At 43.4% G+C, this 14,672-nt stretch overlaps 1 long non-coding RNA gene and 6 other non-coding genes across 7 annotated transcripts; 6 read left to right on the top strand and 1 right to left on the bottom strand.

The window, feature by feature from the left end:
• Positions 1-86: 86 nt before the first annotated feature.
• Positions 87-14,053, bottom strand: LOC133554210 (uncharacterized). The gene is made up of 3 exons (XR_009807073.1): positions 13,920-14,053; positions 2,043-2,062; positions 87-1,598 (listed from the first exon to the last, which is right to left on the bottom strand). It is a non-coding gene; the product is annotated as an uncharacterized LOC133554210 (long non-coding RNA).
• On the top strand, positions 2,122-2,193 carry trnah-gug (transfer RNA histidin (anticodon GUG)). The gene has a single exon. It is a non-coding gene; the product is annotated as a tRNA-His (tRNA).
• On the top strand, positions 2,374-2,446 carry trnam-cau (transfer RNA methionine (anticodon CAU)). Its single transcript has one exon. It is a non-coding gene; the product is annotated as a tRNA-Met (tRNA).
• trnam-cau (transfer RNA methionine (anticodon CAU)) lies at positions 4,748-4,820 on the top strand. The gene has a single exon. It is a non-coding gene; the product is annotated as a tRNA-Met (tRNA).
• Positions 9,269-9,340, top strand: trnah-gug (transfer RNA histidin (anticodon GUG)). The gene has a single exon. It is a non-coding gene; the product is annotated as a tRNA-His (tRNA).
• On the top strand, positions 9,518-9,590 carry trnam-cau (transfer RNA methionine (anticodon CAU)). The gene has a single exon. It is a non-coding gene; the product is annotated as a tRNA-Met (tRNA).
• Positions 10,251-10,323, top strand: trnam-cau (transfer RNA methionine (anticodon CAU)). The gene has a single exon. It is a non-coding gene; the product is annotated as a tRNA-Met (tRNA).
• Positions 14,054-14,672: the final 619 nt, after the last annotated feature.

Genomic DNA, 14,672 nt, shown 5'->3' with positions numbered 1-14,672 from the left:
GACGACGGGCCAACGGCGGGGCGGGGCACGCTGGAGCCCTGCCCAAGATGGCGGCAAGGAGGCGGAAAATGTGGCGGAGCGGAGAGAGACACCGCCACAATCTAATTCAGGTGCGTGGATCAGGCACCGGCAAACAATTAACATTTCTCCTTATGATGTATAAAAGGGGAGAAGGAGGACGGATCAAAGGAGGAGTTGGAGAGACGGCAACAGCGACCAAGAAGCAAGAGAGAGCAAGACACGAGAGACTAAAGAGCGGACTGGAGAGCGAGACACGGAGGAGCGAGCAGCGGGAGCGACGACAGCGTAAAAGACTGCCTTTATTGAGAAATAAAAGAGTCCAACCTGCTCAAGTGAGATGTCCTTCCTGGGTGGTCAGTGGAACCCGAGGACGACAGGGAAAGTCGTCCACATCAGGCTAGAATGAAGGTTTTAGAATGGCCTTCACAAAGTCCTGACTTAAACGTCTGGACAATGCTGAAGAAACAAGTCCATGTCAGAAAACCAACACATTTAGCTGAACTCCACAACATTTTGTCAAGACGAGTGGTCCAAAATTCAAGCAGAAGCTTATGGATTGCTACCAAAAGCGCCTTTTTGCAGTGAAACTTGCCAAGGGACATGTAAGCAAATATTAACATTGCTGTATGTATACTTTTGACCCAGCACATTTTCAGTCGACCCATAATAAGTTCATAAAAGAACCAAACTTCATTAATGTTTTTTTGTGACCAACAAGTATGTGCTCCAATCACTCCGTCACAACAAAATAAGAGGTGTAGAAATGACTGGAAACTGGAAGTGTATGTAAACTTTTGACCACGACTGTATATAATAACCTTCTAAGTGTGTACATTTTCCTTCAAGCCAAACATGTTCTAATCAAAACAGTTTCAATACATAACACCTAGTCAAGTATTTTAGCAAACAAAACTGACTTTTTACAAGTAGAATAGAATAGTGTACATGTACCTTGTTGGTGAGGACGAGTAAACCAAGCAAGTTAGCTTTAGCATTAGCATTAGCCATCACTTTCTCACATCAACCAAAGACTATAAAAATGGGACCCGTTACCTCCCTGCTTGACACTCAGCATCAAGGGTTGGAATTGGGGGTTAAATCACCAAAAACCATTCCCGGGCGCGGCCACCGCTGCTGCTCACTGCTCCCCTCACCTCCCAGGGAGGGGGTGACCAAGGGTGAATTTGCCACACCTGGTGTGTGTGTGACAATCATGGGTACTTTAACTTAACTCAGATGACAAAAATTGCCTTCAATAATCGGCGTCAGGGTCATAAATGACGTGGTTGTCATGGCGACAAAGACATTTTGCTCATCAAAGTCCCGTTTTGGGACTCCTGGCAGGAGAGGACTTCGGCTTTCCCGTTCTCCTGCATCACGTAGTTGCCGTTTACCGTGAGGAGTCGATCGCTCGGATCGTCCTTGTTCTCCTCGGGAACGCCCGTGGTGGCGTCCTCCGACGAGGGCTGCGTCACCACCAACGGGCGTCCTGGTGGGACCACTTCCACGCCTGGCGCCTCATTCTCAGATTTGTTTTCTATGAGCGGGTTTTGCACTCGCACCTCACTGATGTCCACCTGTGCACACACACACACTGGTTATCATTAGGAATGGGGACCAAGTTGTTGATCAGGACTTGTGGGGACCACATCTTTCTACAGCTTGTGGAGGCATAACAAAAAAAAGTGTCACCACTTAAATGTTAAAGCCAATCTTTTAAAAAGTTTTTCCTTTAGGGAACCTGATTTTTTTTGTCCCCATACCGTCAGAGGTCTACTAAATGTGACTGTGTAAACGGAGCGATGTCCCCATTAAGTAAGCATTGCCAGAACACACACACACACACACACACACGCACACACACACACACACACACACACACACACACACACACACACACACACACACACACACACACGCACACACACACACACACACACACACACACACACACACACACGAATGAAGGTAAAAACTTATAGACAGACCAAATTAATTCTTGTGGAAAGGAAATCATTTACCTTTTTCTTTTCTTTTTGACCTGAAAAAACAAAAAAATGAACATGTTCAATTGTGTGCCTGTTGAGAACTTTTTCAACAGCTGTGATCGTATAGTGGTTAGTACTCTGCGTTGTGGCCGCAGAAACCCTGGTTCGAATCCGGGTCACAGCAATCAAATTACTTGTAGTGTGTTGACTAAAAATATTTATTTTTTGACATTATGTTGTTAAGCGGAATAACAATGAAAAGCTACAGTCCAGCCTCGTGCTCCTGATGTGTTGTTCAAATTGCAATTTTTAAGACATCGTATAGTGGTGACGTAACAACTGGTGAGCTACATCTGTTTTCATAGCCTCGTTAGCGCAGTAGGTAGCGCGTCAGTCTCATAATCTGAAGGTCGTGAGTTCAATCCTCACATGGGGCATGTGTTTTTTTGTTTTAGCGGGTTGAAATCCCTTCATTGTCACTGTTCAAAGGGGAATTGTGATTTTTTGGGGGGGAATCTTGTCTATTATTCAAAATCCCTAGTGCCATTAGCTCGATCCTCACACGGGGCAGTCATGTTTCTTTTCAGTGAGTTTGATTTCCTTCATGGTCACTGCATTGTCAGTGTTTAACCCCTTTTGCCAGAGTCAATAATCTTCGTGTCCAGTGTTACTCACCAGGTCAACTTAAACAAGGGCTAGTGGTGCAATGGATAATGCGTCTGATACGGATCAGAAGATTCTAGGTTTGACTCCTGGCTAGCTCGCTAAGCTTTTGTACTCTAAACCAAAGACAAGGTTTCGTATGTTAATTTGCTATAGCAAGAGTGATCTACAGCTGTGATCGTATAGTGGTTAGTACTCTGCGTTGTGGCCGCAGGAAATCCGGGTCACATTAATCAAATTACCTGCAGTGTGTCTTTTTGTGTGTTAACTAAAAATATTTCTTTTTTGACATTAGGTTAAGTGGAATAACAATGAAAAGCTACAGTCTAGCCTCGTGCTCCCGATGTGTTGTCCATCCATCCATCCATTTTTTCTACCGCTTATTCCCTTTCGGAGTCGCGGTGGGCGCTGGCGCCTATCTCAGCTACAATCGGGCGGAAGGCGGGGTACACCCTGGACAAGTCGCCACCTCATCGCAGGGCCAACACAGATAGACAGACAACATTCACACTCACATTCACACACTAGGGCCATTTAAGTGTTTCCAATCAACCTATCCCCAGGTGCATGTCTTTGGAAGTGGGAGGAGGCCGGAGTACCCGGAGGGAACCCACGCATTCACGGGGAGAACATGCAAACTCCACACAGAAAGATTCCGAACCTGAATTTGAACCCAGGACTGCAGGACCTTCGTATTGTGAGGCAGACGCACTAACCCTCCTGTCTCTGGCCATGCTCCCTCCACCCCAGCGGACGATGGCGTGGAACACCGCAGAGGCCACCACAGTGGATATGTTTCTTTTACTTTTTATTCATAGCTGTATGAGTGTCTGGTTGTATCTGCTGCTTTAATGTCTTTAATGTCTGTCCTTTGTGTTCTTTGATGTTTGATGTTTCCCTCTTACACACATGTAAGAGGGATGTGTTCTATGGCTATGAGTTGTTGTTTTTTTCCCTTGGCCTCAGTCTGCACCCCCTCTTGAGGGCCCAGGCTAAGACTGACTTTTTTATTTTATTTTAAACTTCTATTTTTTTCTCCCATTCCCCCCCGCCCCCTTGTTTACCTGTATCTCATCTTTTTTGTAAGGGGCGCTGGAAGCCGGCAGACCCGTCAGCGATCCTGTTCTGTCTCCCTGTAATGTTTGTCTAATCTTGAATGGGATTGTGCTGAAAATTTAAATTTTCCTGAAGGAACTCTCCTGACGGAATAAATAAAGTACTATCTAATCTAATCTAATCTAACCCCTCTGCCACCGTGAAGCCCCCCGATGTGTTGTTCAAATTGCAATTTTTAAGACATCGTAAAGTCGTGACGTCTCAACTAGTGAGCTAAGCTTGAGTCTCATAGCCTCGTTAGCGCAGTAGGTATCGCGACAGTCTCATAATCCGAAGGTCGTGAGTTCAATCCTCACAAGGGGCATGTGTGTTTTGTTTTAGCGGGTTGGAATCCCTTCATTGTCACTGTTCAAAAGGAAATGTGATTTTTGGGCGGAATTTTGCCTATTATTCAAAATCCCTAGTGCCATTAGCTCGATCCTCACACGGGGCAGTCATGTTTCTTTTCAGTGAGTTTGAGTTCCTTCATGGTCACTGCATTGTCAGTGTTGAACCCCTTTTGCCAGAGTCAACAATCTACGGGTCCAGTGTTATTTTGCAGAGAGGGGTAGATCAAGGGCTAGTGGCGCAATGGATAACGCGTCTGACTGCGAATCAGAAGATTTTAGGTTCAACTCCTGCCTACCTTGTTGAATTTGTGTACTTTAACCCAGAGTCAAAGTTCTGTATGTTAATTTGCTATAGCAAGAGTGTTCAACAACTGTGATCGTATAGTGGTTAGTACTCTGCGTTGTGGCCGCAGGAACCCTGGTTTGAATCCGGGTACAGCAACCAAATTTCTTGCAGTGTGTCTTTTTGTGTGTTAACTAAAAATATTTATTTTTTGACATTAGGTTAAGTGGAATAAAAATGAAAAGCTACAGTCCAGCCTCGTGCTCCCGATGTGTTGTTCAAATTGCAATTTTTAAGACATCGTATAGTGGTGACGTCACAACTGGTGAGCTAAACTTACTGTCATGGATTCGTTAGCGCAGTAGGTAGCGCTTCAGTCTCATAATCTGAAGGTCGTGAGTTCAATCCTCACATGAGGCATGTGTTTTTTGTTTTAGCGGGTTGAAATCCCTTCATTGTCACTGTTCAAAGAGGAACTGTGATTTTTGGGCAGAATTTTGTCTATTATTCAAAATCCCTAGTGCCATTAGCTCGATCCTCACACGGGGCAGTCATGTTTCTTTTCAGTGTGTTTGAGTTATTTCATGGTTACTGCATTGTCAGTGTTCAACCCAGACATGGGCAAACTACGGCCCGCGGGCCACATACGGCCCGTTAGGCTTTTTAATCCGGCCCGCCGAACTTGTCCAAATTATAGCAAAAACCTCCTTTTTTTCCCCTTTCCCTGCAATGCCCGCGTTTCCCCAATAGATGGCGCACTCAAAACACATTGACCGTTGTTGGAGTGGCGCGTATTTCTCTTTTTTTCACTTTAATTTTCACTTCGTTTTACGTCACCATTAAGCCCTTCTGTAAAAATGAGCGGACCAAAGAGAAGGAAAGTGGACAGCGAATGCCGAGTGTTTAATAAGGAGTGGACAACAAAATACTTCTTCACTGAAGTCCGATCAACGGCTGTATGTCTGATATGCCAAGAAGCTGTTGCGGTTTTCAAAGAGTACAATATCAGCCGTCACTTTGCCACGAAGCATGCAAACTATGCTAGCAAGCAGTCAACACAAGAACGGGCGGCTACTGCTCAGAGGTTGGCAGCTAATTTACAGAGTCAACAGAACTTTTTTCACCGACAAACTGCAATTCAAGAGTCAAGTACCAAGGCAAGTTATTTGCTGGCATTCAAATTAGCAAAGGCTAGCAAGCCTTTTTCCGAAGGCGAGTTTTTGAAAGAGTGCATGGTAGAGACAGCAGGTCTCTTGTGTCCGGAGAGCAAAGCCAAGTTTGAAAAAATCAGTTTAGCACGCAGGACAGTCACTCGCCGTGTGGAACTGATTGACGAAGATATAGTCAGCGAGTTAAACAAAAAGGCGGAGTCCTTTAAGTTATATTCACTAGCACTGGATGAAAGTAACGACATAAAAGACACTGCTCAGCTCCTAATTTTTATTTGAGGGATTAACGACAGTTTTGAGATAACGGAGGAGCTTTTGAGCATGGAATCACTGAAAGGGAAAACGCGAGGAGAGGACTTACATGAACAGGTGTCTGCTGTCATCGAGAGAATGAAGCTACCTTGGAGTAACCCTGCCAATGTCACCACGGATGGATCGCCAAATTTAACTGGAAAAAACATCGGGCTGCTGAAAAGAATCCAGGATAAAGTGAAAGAAGAAAACCCTGACCAGGATGTTATTTTACTTCACTGCATTGTTCATCAGGAGTCTCTATGTAAGTCTGTATTGCAGCTTAATCACGTCGTGGATCCAGTTGTAAAACTTTTTAACTTCATACGAGCAAGGGGACTTAATCATCGTCAGTTCATTACGTTCCTGGAAGAAACTAATGCGGATCACCAGGACCTACTCTACCACTCTCGCGTCCGCTGGTTAAGTTTGGGGAAAGTGTTTCAACGGGTCTGGGAGCTCAAAGACGAGATTCGCTCATTTTTTAATTTAATAGGGAAATCCGAAGAATTCCCCGAGCTGAGCGACACAAACTGGCTTTGTGACTTTGCGTTTGCTGTGGACATATTTTCACACATGAATGAGCTGAACTTGGAGCTACAGGGGAAAGATCAGTTTGCGCACGACATGTACACAAATGTGAGAGCCTTCAAATCCAAGCTGGTTTTATTCTCCAGGCAAATGTCAAACAAATCTTTCGCACATTTCCCCACATTAGCCGTGCAGAAAGAGGCCGCCCGAAATGCGAAGAAATACTGCAAATCACTAGACGATCTGCACAGAGAATTTTGCCGTCGGTTTTGTGATTTTGAAAAAATTGACAAGTCACTTCAACTGGTGTCCTGTCCCCTGTCACAAGACCCCGAATCAGCACCGCAGGAGCTGCAATTGGAACTGATCGATCTTCAGTCTGACTCCGTCTCAATGGAGAAGTTCGAGTCTCTTAAACTGAATGACTTTTACGCTTCACTTAGCGAGACCGCGTTTCCAAACCTCCGGAGGACGGCACAGAAGATGCTGGTGTTGTTTGGCTCGACCTACGTTTGTGAGCCGACGTTTAGCATCATGAAACTCAACAAAGCCCATCACAGATAAAATAAATGGGTTGTACTTGTATAGCGCTTTTCTACCCTCAAGGTACTCAAAGCGCTTTGACACTACTTCCACATTTACCCATTCACACACACACTGATGGAGGGAGCTGCCATGCAAGGCGCCAACCAGCACCCATCAGGAGCAAGGGTGAAGTGTCTTAATCAGGACACAACGGACGTGACGAGGTTGGTTCTATGTGGGATTTGAACCAGTGACCCTCGGGTTGCGCACGGCCACTCTCCCACTGCGCCACGCGATCCAAGTTAACTGACCAACACCTCAGATCTGTCCTGAGAATTGCCACAAGAAAACTAACTCCAGACTTTGATGCACTGGCAAAAAAGGGAGACCAACAACACTGTTCCCACTGAAATGGTGAGTTTTTCTGCTGTGTTATGAAACAATGCATATAAAAAGTTTAAAAGTGCGTCTTTTAATTAAGAGCAATGCGCATTTACGCACAGCAGCGGTACAGTAGCTTAATTAACACGCCGCACATCGCTCTTAATTTAAATTTACATTTTCAGCTGCAGGTAGGATATTTAATACAGCCTATGTCTGTGTGCTTGGCAACGATACAGGTGTACTGTTTGCGCGTGAAGGCGAGGGCGTCCGTGGCGAGTTTGTAGAGCGCGCGGTCAGGACAATCCATCCATGATTTTGCGGAGTTTAACACAAGTAGATATTATTGAGCTTGAGTATTTCGTTGTGTAATAATATGTTTTGAATGTTGAAAGTGATTCCATTTTTCAATAAATGTTGATTTCTTTAACTTTGCACCTTCGATTGAATCCATCCATCCATCCATCATCTTCCGCTTATCCGAGGTCGGGTCGCGGGGGCAACAGCCTAAGCAGGGAAACCCAGACTTCCCTCTCCCCAGCCACTTCATCTAGCTCTTCCCGGGGGATCCCGAGGTGTTCCCAGGCCAGCCGGGAGACATAGTCTTCCCAACGTGTCCTGGGTCTTCCCCGTGGCCTCCTACCGGTTGGACGTGCCCTAAACACCTCCCTAGGGAGGCGTTCGGGTGGCATCCTGACCAGATGCCCGAATCACCTCATCTGGCTCCTCTCGATGTGGAGGAGCAGCGGCTTTACTTTGAGTTCCTCCCGGATGGCAGAGCTTCTCACCCTATCTCTAAGGGAGAGACCCGCCACACGGCGGAGGAAACTCATTTCGGCCGCTTGTACCCGTGATCTTATCCTTTCGGTCATGACCCAAAGCTCATGACCATAGGTGAGGATGGGAACGTAGATCGACCGGTAAATTGAGAGCTTTGCCTTCCGGCTCAGCTCCTTCTTTACCACAACGGATCGGTACAACGTCCGCATTACTGAAGACGCCGCACCGATCCACCTGTCGATCTCACGATCCACTCTTCCCTCACTCGTGAACAAGACTCCTAGGTACTTGAACTCCTCCACTTGGGGCAGGGTCTCCTCCCCAACCCGGAGATGGCACTCCACCCTTTTCCGGGCGAGAACCATGGACTCGGATTTGGAGGTGCTGATTCTCATTCCGGTCGCTTCACACTCGGCTGCGAACCGATCCAGCGAGAGCTGAAGATCCCGGTCAGATGAAGCCATCAGGACCACATCATCTGCAAAAAGCAGAGACCTAATCCTGCGGTTACCAAACCGGAACCCCTCAACGCCTTGACTGCGCCTAGAAATTCTGTCCATAAAAGTTATGAACAGAATCGGTGACAAAGGACAGCCTTGGCGGAGTCCAACCCTCACTGGAAATGTGTTCGACTTACTGCCGGCAATGCGAAAACAGATGCAATCTTAATAAATCACAGTGCGTATGTTATTTTAATCTGTTTACATTTCCTCCTCACAGTTTCTGCGAAATGGTATGTAAATGCAATATCTTGCATATTCCTTGAGACAAATGTATTAACTGATAAGGGCTACTTTTCACATTTGAAAGACAGTTAATAAATTGGGTTGTAGTGTTCTTACTGTGCTATGAGGTTTGCACACACTACATTTAATGCTTTAGTATATCCGGCCCAAACACTCCCTCCAAATGCATTTGGCCCCTCTGTCAAATTTTAAAACCCATTGTGGCCCGCGACTAAAAAAGTTTGCCCACCCCTGGTTTAACCCCTTTTGCCTAAGTCAATAATCTTCGTGTCCAGTGTTACTCACCAGATCAACTTAAAAAAGGGCTAGTGGCGCAATGGATAACCCGTCTGACTACGGATTAGAAGATTCTAGGGTCGACTCCTGGCTAGGTCGGCAAGCTTTTGTACTTTGAACCAAAGTCAGAGTTCCGTATGTTAATTTGCTATAGCAAGATGGTTCAACAGCTGTGATCGTATAGTGGTTAGTACTCTGCGTTGTGGCCGCAGGAACCCCGGTTCGAATCCGGGTCACAGCTGTGTGTCTTTTGTGTGTTAACTAAAAATATTTCTTTTTGGACATTATGTTGTTAAGCGGAATAACAATGAAAAGCTACAGTCTAGCCTCGTGATCCCGATGTGTTGTTCAAATTGCAATTTTTAAGACATCGTATAGTGGTGACGTATCAACTAGTGAGCTAAGATGGTTTCTTATTCCCTCGTTAGCGCAGTAGGTAGCGCGTCAGTCTCATAATCTGAAGGTCGTGAGTTCAATCCTCACACGGGGCATCTGATTTTTTTTTAGCGCGTTGAAATCCCTTCATTATCACTGTTCAAAGAGGAACTGTGATTTTTTGGGGGAATTTTGTCTATAATTCAAAATCCCTAGTGCCATTAGCTCGATCCTCACACGGGGCAGTCATGTTTCTTTTCAGTGTGTTTGAGTTCCTTCATGGTCACTGCATTGTCAGTGTTTAACCCCTTTTGCCAGAGTCAACAGTCTACGGGTCCAGTGTTATTTCCCAGAAAGGGGGTAATCGAGGGCTAGTGGCGCAATGGATAACGCGTCTGACTACGGATCAGAAGATTCTAGGTTTGACTCCTGGCTAACTCGGCAAGTTTTTGTACTTTAACCCAGAGTCAAAGTTCCGTATGTTAATTTGCTATAGCAAGAGTGATCAACAGCTGTGATCGTATAGTGGTTAGTACTCTGCGTTGTGGCCGCTGGAACTACGGTTCGAATCTGGGTCACAGCAACCACATTTCTTGCAGTGTGTCTTTTAGTGTGTTATCTAAAAATATTTCTTTTTTGACATTATGTTGTTAAGCGGAATAACAATGAAAAGCTACAGTCTAGCCTCGTGCTCCCGATGTGTTGTTCAAATTGCAATTTTTAAGACATCGTATAGTGGTGACGTCTCAATTAGTGAGCTAAGTATGACTTCCATAGCCTCGTTAGCGCAGTAGGTAGCGTGTCAGTCTCATAATCTGAAGGTCGTGAGTTCAATCCTCACACGGGGCATGTGTTTTTTGTTTTAGCGGGTTGGAATCCCTTCATTGTCACTGTTCAAAGAGGAACTGTGATTTTTGGGCGGAATTTTGCCTATTATTCAAAATCCCTAGTTCCATTAGCTCGATCCTCACACGGGGCAGTCATGTTTCTTTTCAGTGGGTTTGAGTTCCTTCATGGTCACTGCATTGTCAGTGTTTAACCCCTTTTGCCAGAGTCAATAATCTCCTTGTCCAGTGTTGTGAACCGGAATAAGGGCTACTGGCGCAATGGATAATGCGTCCAACTACTAATCAGAAAATTCTAGATTCGACTCCTGGCTACCTCGGCAAACTTTTGTACTTTAACCCGGAGTCAAAGTAATGTAGGTTAATTAGCTGTAGCAAGGACAATTAACATCTGTGATCGTATAGTGGTTAGTACTCTGCGTTGTGGCCGCAGGAACCCCGATTCGAATCCGTGTCACAGCAACCAAGTTTCTTGCAGTGGGTCAGTTTGTGAGCTATCTGAAAATATTTATTTTTTGACATCATGTTGTTAAGTGGAATAAGAAAGAGAAGCTACAGTCCAGCCTCGTGCTCCCGACTAGTTGTTCAGACTGCAAGTGGCACATGGGACAATGTATCTGACTATGGATCAGAAAATTCTAGCCTCTACTCCTGGCAAGCCCGGGAGGCTTTGGCAATTTAACCTGAAACCAGAGGTGTTGGAGGTAAACTTTCTGTAGAAAAAAATGGTTGACACCTGTGATCACATAGTTGATAGTACTTTGCATTGTGGCTACAGCAAACCTGGTTCAAATCCAGGTTGCGGCAGTTAAAAACTGCGCAGCTAGTCTGTCATCTAGTCTGTTACATTTTTGGATAACGTATCAAACTAATGCAATGCTGACAAATTTATGGAATACTATAATTTTCCTTAGAAAACTTTTCTTTCTTGAAAAGTTACAAACATTTTAAATGAAATATAAATATTTTTTAATAATAGTTGAATTGTTTGTTTGAAAAAATTGGGTACCAAAATATTGGTATCGAGAAAACCCTAATCTGTACATTGAAGTCTCTGCAGAGAGTGGTGAGGACGGCAGAAAAGATCATCGGGACTTCTCTTCCTCCTATCTTGGAGATCGCAAAAAGCCGCTGCCTGACCAGGGCTCAGAAAATCTGCAGGGACTCCTCCCACTTCCCACCAAGGACTGTTTTCCTTGCTGGACTCTAGAAAGAGGTTCCGCAGCCTCCGTAGCAGAAGTTCTGTAACAGCTTCTTCCCTCAGGCCGTAAGACTCTTGAACGCATTAAAATAATCCCCTCAATTCCCCCCAAAAATGGATTAACTCGCTGGAATGTAACAACAATACAACATACATCCATACACCTGGATGCATATGCAAAAGTGCAATTTATTTATCTGTAGTATTTATTTATATCTGCACCTTATTGCTCTTTTATCCTGCACTACCACCAGCTAATGCAAAATAAAAATGTGTTCTTATCTGTACTGACGTGATGTAATTGGGGCCTTGTATAGGTCAATAATTCATAATGACATTGATTTTGATTCATTATTATTTTTAAAAAAAGAAACAGCTTGCATGGCAGCTTTGTGTTATTAGAGTCAACATTGCAACATTTTCTTGTTACATTTCACCCGTTTGCTCTTTTATACCACTTTTTATGTTATAAAAATTTTTCAATTGTGATTTTAAAATGTGCCATGGGGCCGTTAGAAAATCACCTGCGGGCCGCAAATGGCCCCTGGGCCGGGGGGCCATTCATTCACTTTCTTCTTTCCTTCGTGGATCTAAACTTTACAGCTGCTGCTAGTTTTTTCTATTTTTTTATTTATTGTGTTGCAGGGCAGGGGCCTTGTGGGGCCGGTAAGAGCCGACTTAATATCACAACATTTCATCATTGATATATAAACTATCAGACTGTGTGGTGGGTAGTAGTGGGTTTCAGTAGGCCTTTAATGTATTCAGTTGTAAACATTCATTCACTTTCTTCTTTCCTTCTTGGATCTAAACTTTATAGCTGCTGCTAGTTTTTTCAATTTCTTTATTTATTGCGTTGCAGGGCAGGGGCCTTGTGGGGCCGGTAAGAGCAGACTTAATATCACAATTTTTTCATCCAAAAAACTTGCTGGTTGACATGTGGTAGAAAAACATGTTTGCTTGACCGCTTTGTTCCAAATTAAAGCTTAACAACAAAGAAACACCGGCTGTGTTTTGGTTGCTAAAGGCAGCTGCAATCCACCGCTTTCCACCAACAGCATTCTTCTTTATAGTCTCCATTAATTGAACAAATTGCAAAAGATTCAGCAACATAGATGTCCAAATTACTGTGTAATTATGCGATGAAAAGAGACGACTTTTAGCCGTGTGTGGTGCTAGGCTGAAATGTTCGCTCCAACCAATAACGTCACAAACATAAGTGTCATCATTCCGCGACGTTTTCAACAAGATACCCCGCGGGATATTTAAAATTGCAATTTAGTAAACTAAAAAGGCCGTATTGGCATGTGTTGCAATGTTAATATTTCATCATTGATATATAAACTATCAGACTGCGTAGTCGGTAGTAGTGGCTTTTAGTAGGCCTTTAAGTAACGTTTATGACAACCTTTTTTCCCAAAACACAATATAAAATGTGAGCTATAACAAGATAATGTATACGTTTATCATTTGTTTTCAAAACGCCTACAAAAATGTGGGACCCCAAAAATTTACTGTGGGACCCCATTTTTATGACATGGCGGGAAGAGACGCCATTTTGAAAATACCTAGCGCCAACAACGCTGTCAACAAGAGGAGAAAACATGCTTTATTTAAATAAATATATTATTTATAAAGCAAGTTCGAGTATCATTAGCAAATGTTCACCTCGTCCCGGCCTTGGCACGAATATAAGTGTCCTCTTTTTGGTATTTCAGAATATGGTCGGCCTAGTAATACGTTTGACGTGAGCAACAACCAATTGAAAACGAGAATTCCCCCAATACAGCATTCCAACTGCTGTTAAATAACTGTGTATTTTACAATAAATCTCAAGTTAGCTTTACAGTCATTTATAAAACTTTGCAGAGCATTTCAGACCGTGGCTTACCTTTAGCAAAGTCCGGGAAGTCTGCTAACAACTTCCGGTTTGCGGTCATATTTATAAACTTTTTGCTACCAGCAGATAGCGCAATTGGACCTCTCATTGCATAACAAAACAATATATATATATATATATATATATTATAGCAGGAATTTCACTCAAATAAGTATTTCTTATACCCGTTACATATATATATATTTAAATATAGCAACGCAGTACAATAAATTGAAATTACATCTAATGTTTGTATGACGTCATCAAAAAATGAGCTTAAGAAAAAATAGGACTTTTTATTTTCCGTCCTAAGACTTCAGTTTGATGTTTTTTTCTTTTCTCGGCAGGCTGAGAAATGTTTCGTTCGTTGATTAAAGACACCAAAGACAACTTCGACGTGACATTTTCTCCACGCTAACGAGGACTAGCCTCATGCTAATGAACGGTTAGCTGAATGCTAATGAGGATGAGCTTCACTAAAGTGACGAAATACTCAAAACACTTCAACCTGATTACTGACCTTTGACGTGCGCACACACGATGCTCCTGATCGATCACTTCAATCGATCGGCACCGCAAGGCGTTCAGTTCTTTTCAGACAAGAACTAGGAACTCGGGCCAACATTAGCGAGCTGTGACGTCACAAGTTCCCGCAGGCAGTTTGTCAAAATGTGTGTTTTGGTCCGCATTATCTCTTTGAAAACAGCCTGGGTTTTTTTTTTCAAACGACAAAAATGTTAAAACTCATTCTTTTTCTTCTTCTTCTTCTTTTATTTTTATGGCGGTTGGCAAGCAACCTTCTGGTGTGCATTACCGCCACCTACTGTAATGGAGTGTGGACCGAGGTGGATCCCTACTCTATATTCTTTTACTTAACCCAGTGTTTTTTAAATATGTGTATATTGCTTTATATCCTATGTTTTCTGAATGCAATCCTAATATATCTCCCACTTCTAACCTAATATTTTCTTTTGCTAACTTATTTTCCAGTATTTCTTTTTCTCTATTATATTTCCTACATTGTATTAAGACATGGTCAACATTTTCTATCTGGTGGCAAAAATCACACAGCCCTGTAGTATGTTTGCCTGTCAATTTTAGTGAACTATTTAGATATGTATGGCCTAATCTCATTCTAGTAATAATGTCTTCTTCTTTCCTATTTCTACCCCCTCCTCTCATTACACCTACTTTCCTCTGGACTTTGTAAAACTCTCTACCTTTTGTTTCCTTATTCCAATTATCCTGCCACTTTTTATTGTGTTCTATCTTA

The sequence above is a fragment of the Nerophis ophidion genome, linkage group LG06 (genome assembly GCF_033978795.1).
Source record: "Nerophis ophidion isolate RoL-2023_Sa linkage group LG06, RoL_Noph_v1.0, whole genome shotgun sequence".
NCBI lineage: Eukaryota > Metazoa > Chordata > Actinopteri > Syngnathiformes > Syngnathidae > Nerophis > Nerophis ophidion.
The sequence above is the reverse complement of the archived record's forward strand: the minus strand, read 5'-3'. Positions and strand labels throughout refer to the sequence as shown.